Source organism: Sardina pilchardus, chromosome 14, assembly GCF_963854185.1.
Source record: "Sardina pilchardus chromosome 14, fSarPil1.1, whole genome shotgun sequence".
Taxonomy (NCBI): domain Eukaryota; kingdom Metazoa; phylum Chordata; class Actinopteri; order Clupeiformes; family Clupeidae; genus Sardina; species Sardina pilchardus.
The window spans coordinates 33,159,513-33,171,314 of NC_085007.1; the positions used below are offsets into that span (position 1 = coordinate 33,159,513).

Consider the following 11,802-nt stretch of genomic DNA (forward strand, 5'->3'; position numbering starts at 1 on the left):
ATGAATGTACAGCTTTAGTTTGAATTAAATATCAGGCGCAAGTAGCTTATCAAACAGTAGCCTACATTTAAAGTGGCTGTTACCATGCAGGCTGAAGTTACAGACACATGAAAGTTGTTAACGTTACTATTATAATAGTGTTACGTTGCAAACTTCCATGGGACATGGGTAGTTAACATTATTTAAAGGTAATACATGTAGTGTTGATGCATAATATACATAGTGTTGCTATACGTTATCTCACCCCCTGATTTCAGGAACTATAGATCTTTGTGTTTGCAACTTATTCATTTTAGCCTCCTTCTGTTCCTTCTGTTTGCAGGCGGTGTGTTGTGTGGAGGACTGCTGCCCTGAGACCCTGAGAGGAATATTGTCACTTCCAAAGCCCATTACAAGCCTGCAAGTGAGTTCACTCACCAGGTAGAGACTAGAGAGACACACACACACACACACACACACACACACACACACACACACACACACACACACACACACACACACACACACACACACACACACATAATTGCATATAGCATTGGTATACGTGTGTGCATGTATTTGTGTTTGTAAATGTTTAACCCTTCCTTTCATGTGTCTGTTTGTTATGACTTTGTAGTGGGCTCTATGAACTGTCCAGAGCAAAGTCAGTCTGTCCTGATGGCACTACCTGCTACTATGGCTGCTGCTCTCAACCTGGTGTAAGTGCAGTGTTGGGAAGGTTACTTTAGAAATGTAATGTGTTACAGTTACAAGTTACCCTGTTTAAAATGTAATAGTAGTGTAACTATTTGAATTACTTTTTCTGAGTAACGTAACTAATTACTTTTGATTACTTTTTGATTACTTTTCCGATTTTTGAATGATATATATAGTCCCCAAATCCATGCGAAGATTTCGGCCTTGGTCTACGGGCTGCCGAGCAGTTCTGTACAAGCGCACAAGGCAGCAAGGGCATTCAATACATGAATTAGCATCACATTTTTTGTGAGGATAATATAATGATAATCATAACACGTTTACAGGCAGGCATGTAGGCCTACGCTGATGGTGCTGTAGACGTGATAGAACCTATCAGAAGGTCCCGTATCAAACTATGGCTGTGGAGGGAAACAGTTCTTTTTACATACAATATTCTTTGCAAGGTTTTGCTGACAATATTGAGATGTAATTCAAATTGTAATTTTGAAAAAATGCAAAAGTACCTGTAATTGAATTACAAATGTTTCTACAGTAACTGTAATATATTACTGTTACATTTATTTTGTAATTAAATTACGTAACTCAATTACATGTAATGCGTTACTCCCCAACACTGTGTAAGTGTTTGTGTTTTTATCCTTTACAACATTAGGAAGATCAGACCTTATCTGACACAAGATTCCACACAGTTTATTGTACAGATTATGGTTATTTCCAAGCTGGACTATTGTACACTGTTACCTGGCCTGCTTGTGCATTAAGATCGTTACAGTTGATTCAGAACGATACTGAATGCTTTATCTGTGTAGTTCTCTATGTCTCTCCTGTGTATGAGTTAGTTGTGTTGTCTCATTTAAAAATGTTAGGCTATCTGTGTGGACTGCTTCACATTTTCACCTCACCATCATAGATCTTTTCAGTAGTAAACTATTTGAGGATCTAATTGATTGTGCAATTTTTTCAGGGGGCAAGTCTTAAGAGTTGCAGACGGGGGAGCAAAGGGAGTTCCTGGACCCTTAAAGGGTTAAGGCCATAATGGGTGAGTTTATTATATTTGTATGTCTTTCTCTCCAACTCACTTTGTATTTCTATGCAATATTTTTTTGAAGTGAGATAACCTTAAGTGAATATACAGTTATGAACATCATTCATATTCATATAGGCTACAGTCATATGCATAAGTTTGGACTCCCATGCTGAAGTTGAAATCATCTTTTAGAAATTGATCTCAATGCCTTAATGTAGGAAAAGTCCAACCTTTAAAGACACCCCTATGTTAAATTCCCATAGAGACAGGCAGATTTTCCTCATGATTTTGCCTTATTGACTTGCAGTTATGTCATGGATCCTGGATACTGCTCATAGGAAATTATTCATCCCCTTGGCAAATATCAATTTAATGTTGATTTTCTCTTGACCAATATGTTTGTTCTGACTGAACATGACACTGCCACATGCCATTTTTCATCAAAATGTAAAAAAAGTTCCATGTTTCTAGCACATGGTCTTACAACCTTTTGGCATGTGGCAATGTCGTTTTCAGTCAGAACAAACATTGGTTAAGGGAGAATCAACATTAAATAAATAATTCCAGGGGTATGAATCATTTTGTTCCAAATTGCGTGTTTATTTGATCTATTATGTGCATATATCAATACATCTTTAGACATTTTTGCATTGTATGTACACTTATTTGACCTTGTTATAAGTGAAAATCTACTTCTATTGGTGAATCCTGCAAATGAAAGTTTCTTGTTTTGTGGAAATACCACTTATGTAAGATAAACTAAATTATCTTGCAAGATTTGTCAATAGAGCAAGATGATTTTCACTTATAACAAAGTCAAAACTTAAATGTAAAAAGGTATTGCTATAAGTAAATGATAGAAAACAAGACTATAATGGATGAATTTATTTTATTTTACATAACGTATGTCTTTCTCTCCAACTGGCTTTGTATTTCTCTCCAATTATTGTGATTCTGTACTTTAGCATCCGTGGTTGTCACTAATATTTTGCATGTTCTATTTGTATATGTTCTGTCTTTTCCATAGGCCACCCAGAAGAGATTCAGGCACTCCCTCAAGATTGCTGGGCCATGCAATTAATGCCAAACTTACAGAACTGTGATGTCAGTACAGAAACAAAAATAGCAATTTTTAAATAAATTCAACAAAAGAAAACAGAAGAGTTGTGTGTTTCTTCCTCTTTATAATGATACTATGGTTAGTTTTAAGTAAATACTATAGTGAAAACAATTATAAATGCAGAAAACATGAAACCATAGTAGAATATGAACTATATTTAAACAATATATCAGAATATATGTGAGAAATATAAGTCTGAAATATATAGGTCATGTGATCACAATTTTCATGAAGGGTCACGTGATCATTCTTTTTAGTGCCATATATTTAAATATATTTAATTATATGCAGAAAATATAAGAAAGTGGCCAATTTCAAACATGTACTTATATGTTGACATATATTGATACATATATGTAAATATATGTATTTAACATAGATGTAAATATATGTATTTAACATAGATGCCCTTATACTGGAATATATTCAAGCTGCATATATGTCAATATGTTATTTTTCTGTATGGGATAGCTTCGGCTACCGCTATACTTTCGTTTGATTTAGCCTACTCGTGAAACCGTGTTAAAAAGATACGGCTTGCATGTCAGATAAAAGAGGAGAGCTAGAGCTATCCACAGATACCAAATACAACCTTCTAGGCGATAAAACAGACGAAGTGACAGCAAAATAATAACTTAATTTAGCTCCACTTAGTCCGCGAATAATGAGACAGAGAAGAAAACTTGCCATGAACTGCTTTCACTTCCCCGAGTCGTGCACGCAACAGACACATAACCATATCAAGAAGTCTTCACAATGACATTTTAAATGGGAATCTTTATTATTTTACACAATTGGATATAGTTATGACATTAATAGCCTATTAATGACCTCATGTCGGAATGGCACGTTGTTTGAAAAAAAAGTTAAATACCGCCACTGCGACCATGAAAAAAAAAAATGTCGGAGTGGTGGAACTTCCTCCCATAAAGAGACATGCCTCCACTACGACAATTGGACGTCAATGTCGGAGTGCTGGTATGTCGGAATGAACGGCGGTAGCCCAACTAGCCTAGGCCTACTACAAACAGGCATGATCCCTACCACTTTATTCTGTTTTTGGGGTAAAATGAACAAGTAAGGCAAAAATGTGATCATTTCATTGTTAAATTGTGAATCATCTCACAGAATGTCACATGCTTATCTCGAACAGATTTTTAAAAGGCTATGCTGCTCGTAGCCTGTTGCAAAACATTCCTCAGATGTATTGCTAATGAACGTAGGCAATATTGATCGGCTGACAAACATTGCATATAGCTATTCATTTATTGGGAAGACCATGTATTAAATATCCTAACTTCATTTCAGCAGATTTGTGGTGCAATTGAGTAAGGGCATAGGCAGTTACAAATCTTGACGTTTTAATGAGCAGTTCGAGGCCCAGTGATCTTCATGTTTTTTGCATTAGATAAGGTGTTTCTGTCCCTCAAAATGAACAACGTCTGGAATGAGGTCATGCCCGTTTGTTGTTATTGTAGCCTGAAATAAATCTGTATTATTTAAGGCTTGCATTCCTGTGTTTGCTCATGTCATGAGCCATCCCACTTAACGTGGACGTCATGATTTCAGTATAATAAGCTACGCTAGCTCACAGATGCTCAGTGCTTACCGTAGTGCAGTGGTAAAGATGCAGCTAATGGATCATTTTGCCCACGCGAGACTCATGTTCGAAACCCAACAAAATCTTGTTGTTTTACTTGAACAATTCCTTTTTCTAGAGCATCTTGTGTGGATTATGCTTAAGCACACCTGCATGAATCGGTGATGTCGGCATGTTTTTGGCAAGATCTTTATTCCCAATTATCTCACTCACTGCAGCTTCCTGAAAATGTGAATCTCCAGCACTCGAGGGGCGGAGGCAGAGCAGAGCGCTGTTAACGAGTAGGGAGGGTTCTTGTTGAAAATTCAGTGATTTTATGCAAATATCACAATCTGAACTGATCACAAGATACCATGGTACACCGGCACCTGAGTTGAGCCTGCATGACAGTCTATCGCGGCCCTAGACGAAAGATATTGTCGCGTTTGACTGGTGAGACCGACTGCCTCCTCAACGTTGTCGGAAAAGGTTAGTTTGTGATGTATAACAAACGAACAATAATCATCATGAAGATGTATGATATTAATTACAATCTCCATAAATCCAGGCTGAGTTTGCTACGTTTAGCCTAAATAATCAGACAGCCTGCAAGCAGACAAGCAGCCCGTTGTCCCATAGCAGGCTAGCCTACTATTTTTTTGGTATTGGCATAATCCAGTTTGTTTCTCACATTTCGTTTTAGCAAGAAGAATGAATGATGGAAGTAGCCTAATGCATCACATTCATTATTTCATTCAAAATGGTTGAATGCCTAAATCCTATCACTATTGGGGTATTGAAGTAAAAATGATCACTGAAAAAAATCAGGAGAAGGAGAGACAACTCAAGTAGGCAGCAAAGGGCAGCACATCAATGCAGGGTTGGCTACAAAAAAGCCAACCAGCAGGTGAGACAGAGGCCCTTTCCGAAATGGATCCCTACTCACTTCGACTCGGTTAGCGAGTGAACTTCCTTTTCAAGTCCACTCGTGGGTGCGGAGAAAACTCGCATTTGAAGGGTTAGGGCAGAGGTTCCCAAACTTGAGACTGCTGAGGCCCACTTTCAATTCTGAAAATGTTCTGCGGCCCACCCGCCCAAATGTTCTGCGGCCCACAACCGATATTTATCGGTTTGTTTTGTAGTGGCCCATACTGATGATACGATAATCGATAATATTAGCCTATTCTTGGAGAATTGTTTTTATTTTCTTTTAAATGAATAGGGGACAACATTTAATAGGCATAATTTAATTGCAGTAGGCCTAATTGGACATAACTCATAAAAGTCCTCAGATACAGCAGTCAACAGCAGTTGCCTAGGCCTATGTGTGGCTCCTTTAAGTGAACGTGATGTCATTAAGGTGCGAGTGAGTGGCCAGGGACAGTGCATGAATCGTTCTCATATTAGACAGGGAAAAATCCAGAACGATCTAATAAAGGTCACTACCAAACTTTTTCTCAATTGATTCTATAGTACTTTTCCGCGTAGAATCCATTTCTGCTTGGGACATTTTTATATCACGCATAGTTAATGAGATAATTTGCATATTTGAAGACATTAGGGCAATTCCATATCAGTTGGAACAGGTCCGACACCATGGTCCTCAGTTTTTCCTGATTTTTGGTCCAAATGTTCCTCCATGTCTCATTAGAAGAAAACCAAAATGTTAGCTGGGTATCTCGTTTAGTTTCTGAGATATGGCTCTTCAAATGTGGTTAGACGTGTCCTAAAAAAAAGGCTGAAAATTCCTGTATTTAATGAGCACCACTTTTTTTTAAACCCCTCTCCTCTCTTAAGGCTACCATATTATTTTCAAAAAATTTGAACACTGGGGCAGTACCCTGTGTTGTTGTCCAAAATCACAAAGGAATTACAGTCCTTCCCACCATTGGAGACTTATTCATCGAAACAAACCCATATTTTTTTTTGAAAGCAATGAAAAAAAAGCCTGTTTTTGTTCTCTTATGGTCATGAATGCCTAGCACTCACATTTTTAAAACTCTGCATATATATAGTCCATGAGTAAGAGAACATGTTGACAAAAAATTGAGATGTTTTTTTTTCTTATTTCGAGGCTATGAGCCTTCAAAGTTGGCCAAAATGGCGTTTTTCCTAAAAATGCCACTTTTATTGCCTTTTTCCAAGGACAAGATGAAATGCAAATCCAACATTTATTTTTTTCTGCAATAGTGTGGCACTTTAGATCTTGTGAATGTGGTAGATCCGACCTGTCCATTTTAATATCCCCACAGCACATGTCTGAAGCTAGAAAAAATGAAAAAATGTCTTGGCTGAAGGAGGTGTTGGTTTGATTTGTATGAACCTCTTAGAAGGACAATATGGGATGTAAATCCATTTTTATCTTTTTGAGGGATCAGAATGCCATCCTGTAAACAGGATAAAAATGTTATATCCCATTTTTACTCTTTAGTGATCCCTTAAAATATGTCCAAAAGTTGTCAGAAATGGGGGGAAAAAGGCGACTAAATTGAGGGGCTTAAATGGCCAAGTGGATCATCCATATCCGCCTTATATTCAACACATTGGACAAGAAAGGCTTAATATACGAAATTGCCCAAGGGATATCACCGGGCACCCTCTTAAATCTTAAAGAGGTACACCTACTCTACTAGATTCAGCAAAAAAAAAAACTTTAACCGACAAAAGTGAAGTGTTCCTTTAAGGTTCTCGTGAGCTTTTGGCAGACCAGACCAGTCACTAAGCCATGGGGTCAGGTTGCAACCAACCCAGGTCAGACCTGGTTTTGTTGGTTAAAGTTTTTTTTTTTGCTGAATCTAGTAGAATAGGTGTACCTCTTTAAGATTTAAGAGGGTGCCCGGTGATATCCCTTGGGCAATTTTGTATATTAAGCCTTTCTTGGCAGCTTTGGATCCTTTTTGTAGGCGAACTTCAGAGGTCTATGGAGGTATTATAAGAACTGGAGAAAGTGAACAAGTCCCGCCCCCATTCATTTTCAATGGGAATGCTAGGCTAGTGAAAATTGCCAAAATTGAACGATTTTTTCAGGCTTCAACATGGCGTTTCAAGGGGCTTGTTTCCGGTGCCGTTTTACTTAGCCGTGCCCACACTAAGCTCGTGCATGAGCTGAGAGTGGAACAGCCACCAATCAGCATGAGGAAAACGCAGGGAAAACGGCACCGGACATGATGTATTTCTGGAAAATGGCGACGAGGAAGTGCTTTGCTAATCGGCGAAGCTAACCAGTCAAATCCTGACCCCCTGGTGGAGCTTGACCTGCGCTGCGCAATGGATTATGGGATATCTGAGGCCAAAAAGATGCATCGATGCACGCTTGGAAATCACGCCAAACGAAGTACCCAACTAGTGAGAGCGCTTGACTTTCGGACAGTCTATTCTGACGTAACTTCCGGAAAATGCACACTGCCCAGCGTGCACGCTTGACTTCTGGACACAGCCCTATTGTGAGCTGTAGAAGTCCGCCCCTTAAGGGGTCCGGGTGGAACACAGTGGCTTACAACTATTTCCACCTACTGCCAGTCACCCGGTGACAGATGTGTATAGGCTATAATGGTCCATTGCTCTATCTGACTAATGTCTGAACCTAATATCATTAGTCAGATAGAGCAATGGACCATATTCATCATCATTATTACATAATGTCACTCATAACATAATATCCTCATAAATGTTTCAAGAAATTTGGATTTTCTTAGGTTTCTGAGTGTCCAGAGTGCCAGGCCAGGCGGAATACTCTAAAGGAGAAAAAAGCATATATTCCCATTGAAGTAAGTTCAGTTGAAAAATGAATACAACTTTGGCCCAACAATGGATTCGTGCGCTTGTTCATTTTGTTTTCTGATAGGTTTCAGAGCCTTTTGAGTTAGTGGGCATGGACTTGGTGGGAAAACTGAGGCCCACTAAAAGTGGGCACAGATACATGTGTGTGATGGTAAACTACTTCACCAAGTGGGCCAAAAGTGCAAAGGAAGTGACGGCCTACATTTTGGACTGGTTTTATACCTTTGGGGCACCCAAAAGGCCCCCCCCCCCTTGAGCTCTCACTAAGCTGGTGGGCAACAAGCCTCATACATGGGACCTCCACCTGAAGTCCACACTTTTTGCACAGCGAACAAAGCAGCACTTTTCAAAGCAGTTCTCCCCATACTTCTTAATGTTTGGAAGAGAGGCACGTTACCCTAGCCAGGTTTTGGAGAACCTTGAAGTGAGTCATTTCAGCTATTGGATTGTGTTTGAGGAATACTGTATCTGTTTCAATGTTTTTGACTTCTTTAATTTCTACAGGTTACCGATGAAATGGCAGAGGAACTGGTCTCTAATGAGTCTCCAGCTGCTCTGCAAGCCCTGCCTGACTTTCATAAGAGGGTCTTGAATAATATGAGGAAAGTGCAGGACAAGGGGCCTCATTTATAAAGACTGCTACGCACAAAAAAGTTGCGTGAACGGGGCTGAAATGTGCGTACGCACCTTTCACCGTCAACGTCGGGATTTATAAAGAAAATCTATGCGTGAAAAGATGCGCAATTCTACGCATCCTTTTGACCGTCCGTAAAGCTTACGCAAAGTTTTTCACGCATGAAAATAAGCGACATCTAATGGTGAAATCACAAAATAAAGCTCAGAGGGCATTGAAAAGATCTTAACACTTCAACATTTCATTATGTTACCTTCGTGATCACTATCATTCATTCACATCAGGCTATGAGGTTTGTAGCCAAGGCTGCCGACAAATAGGCCCAAGTCTACACTAAACTGCAAACGTTTTCAGTAAATCACGTTTAGTAATATTGATATTGATGTTCCTTAATAATAGTAATATAGCCTAAATGCCTCTCCCGACAGTGCGAGGCTATACTTGCGCTGCTAGTCTAGAAAAGTAGGCTACTCCGAGAGAGCACCGATATCTTGCTAATGTAGCAGGACGAACACTGGTTAGTTCCAAATGGGTAGCAATTAACTTGCTCTCCTTGCCCCGCCCCTGTGCTTAATTGCTTGCACCTGAAAAGGCCTTCAGATCCCTATAAAGGGGGTAGAAGAGAGGCCATGTTGGAAAGGGTCTGTTGCATGCGTGATCCCCGGACGGCTCTCACCCCAGCTCCATGGGCTCTGTCCCTATAGCATTTGGTCAGTACTATGGCTGTTTTGCAGCAAGCCAGCGTTTAGATTCACTCGCCCTGTGCACTGGATCTGCTCTGGTCCGTCAAGGACTGCTGGAAGCACCTTGCCCCATGGTGTCTGCTCCCTCGCCATTTGTACTCAATGTTGACCAAAGTGGTAGGTTCCCTTAAGTTCTATTTTATGATTATAGTGACTTAGCAGTTCATTGTAATGATGATCTCCACCCCTGTAGGCCTGAGCTCGGATGGAAGCCGACAGGCGAGGCTGCTCTGTTTCTGCGCTTTTACCAACACCCGTGTGTGTGTGTGTGTGTGCGTGTATGTGTGTGTGCATATGTTGCATGTGCTGGCCTGTGCTCCACCCTCCCGGCGACCTCCCAGCGGCAGCCAGTGAAGTCTGTTCGGGTGGCTCCAGCTTCCTGTTTGGCCCCGTTGTCGGCTGATGGCATTTGTGTGTGTGTGTGTGTATCAGTGCGAGTTTGTCTTTTGTTTGCCATTTGCCAATGGCTTGTTGGGTGTTTGTGTAGTATTTTGTTCTGTCCTTGTATTTGTCATTAGATGTATTGGGCTGTCTTTGGGGGAACTCCTTTGGTGGTCGCTATCCCCCTTTTTGTGTGCTGTGTTTTAACGTAGCTAGTACTACTGTTAGTCCACCTTGTGGTCGTGCCTGTGTGGAGCACTTTTGATTGCCGTTTGGGGTACAGCGCCCGTTAGCAGGGTAACCTGATAAGTCAGTCTGATTAGTGTCCTGATTTCTGTGTGTCTTTACATGTTGTCTTATGTAATAAAATATATGTAATGTGAAACCTGCGTAAACTTGTGCGCCGCACGGTTTTATAAATCAGAATATTTTTTTGCGTACGCAAATTGCAAGGTTTGTGCGTACGCAATGTTATAGGGTGGAATCTACGCACACCTTTATAAATGAGGCCCCGGGTGCGGAAGAGGAGGATGAAGGTAGGGAGAGAGGACCACTTTGCCATAGGGGACAAGGTTCTCAAGAGAAATATCAGGGAGGAGCAGAGGAAGGGGGGCAAAATGGTGTGTGGTATGCTGGGCCCTTACACCATTGTTGGCCTGGAAGGCAAGAGTGCTGACCTTGTTTCCGACAAAGGGAAATCAATCAGTAAGGTCAACATTGATCAGCTTGCCCCCTATAATGAGCCAGAGGCCCGGATACCCCACAAATGGCCCTGTAGGATTGACACAACCTCCCCAACAGATGAGCCCAGGCCAGGTCCATCATACCAGCCTATGGATGATAGGCTGGAGTCATCTGATGATGAGCTGGATATATATCCTGATTAAGAGCTGCCAGGGCCAGATCCTCATCTGGATGAGCCGGAGCAGGGTCCAGACCAGCTAGCTCATGACTATCTGCTGGAGTCCTCTGGTGATGAGCTGGATGCATCTGCTGAAGAGCTGCCAGGGCCAGACCCTCAAGGGCGTCGTAGTGGGGGGAAAAGGGGGAATACTTTACCCGGGCCCCAAGTGGGGGGAGGGCCCCTAAAGAGTTGAATTTTATTTTCCTTAATAATAAATAATTCCCTTAATTTAAAGATCTTAATAAATATTATTAACGAATATAAATGCAAATATTTTGGGTAATTGTTTGAGGGCATGCACCCTCTCCCTTGCACAAAATGGTTCAGTCCGCCTTCCCCGGCTAGGCACATTTTTGAAGTAGCGTTCATTCTGCCTGAGCGGTAGACGGTGTGAAGATGAAAGCGAAATCCGGTTCCCAAAAAAGGAAAGAGAGGCGAGAAAGGGAGGAAAAGGTGAATAAGGGAAAGCAAGTGTTGACAGCCTTCTTTCCCAAGAAAGGTGAGCCCAATGTGAAAGCAATAGTCTACAAATGAACTCCTTTGATGTTACAAAACACTTCAATACCACCGCGATTATATCAGTCCTTAAACAGTATTAACACAAAATAAGAAATAACATGATGCCTGCTTTGTAGCCTACCACAACATTTCAATAGCCTACTAATTCGAAAATTATTATGAGCTAATAGCTTAACTTAGTAGGCTCAATGTTATAGGTTCATGAGGAAAGGCTGTCAAATTAGCAAAGCTAACTTGTGAAACGCATCACACTCAGTTTCAGAAACTGTCACAGAGGGTGATGCAGCAGCAGACCTCTCACAATCTGGTGATGTGGACTTGAGACAAGGTGAGCCTAGTTTAAAATGAAATCACATGAAAGGCTATACTGTAATGTATTTGGCAACACTGTCATGCTCTGTCTTTCACTGTAGTCT

At 40.8% G+C, this 11,802-nt stretch overlaps 1 long non-coding RNA gene across 2 annotated transcripts; it reads left to right on the forward strand.

The window, feature by feature from the left end:
• Nucleotides 1–332: 332 nt before the first annotated feature.
• Nucleotides 333–2,885, forward strand: LOC134101495 (uncharacterized). 2 transcript variants are annotated; one of them, XR_009941383.1, is made up of 4 exons: nucleotides 333–403; nucleotides 617–698; nucleotides 1,664–1,738; nucleotides 2,754–2,885. It is a non-coding gene; the product is annotated as an uncharacterized LOC134101495 (long non-coding RNA). The 2 variants fall into 2 exon arrangements; XR_009941384.1 differs by having other exon boundaries at nucleotides 358–420.
• Nucleotides 2,886–11,802: the final 8,917 nt, after the last annotated feature.